Source organism: Gobio gobio (genome assembly GCF_949357685.1).
Source record: "Gobio gobio genome assembly, chromosome: 4".
NCBI lineage: Eukaryota > Metazoa > Chordata > Actinopteri > Cypriniformes > Gobionidae > Gobio > Gobio gobio.
In genome coordinates, this window is record NC_137100.1 from 57,979,071 (window position 1) to 57,979,427 (window position 357).

The following is a 357-nucleotide window of genomic DNA, read 5'->3' on the forward strand; positions in this document are numbered from 1 at the left end:
AAAAACATAGATTCCAATTTTGCTATATTTAGCCAAACATTCTGTTAGCCATTTTGATTTCCTTCAGAAACCTACTTTTTCAAACTCCTCCTAGACCATTTGCCTTATTTTCACCAAAATCGAATCGTAACATCTTCAGACCATGACAGCAAAAAGTTATTAATTTCATGTCAACAGACAAAACCGTTTTCATATACTGCAGCGACAAATTTGAGCCATGATGCCAAAATGACTCTTGAGGCTGTATCTCTGCAATGCTTTGACATAATGACACCAAACTTTGCCTTTGTCATCGTCATCTCACTCTGACCACACCACATCAATTTCGTTACTGCGCCACCTATTGGTCAAAAGTGA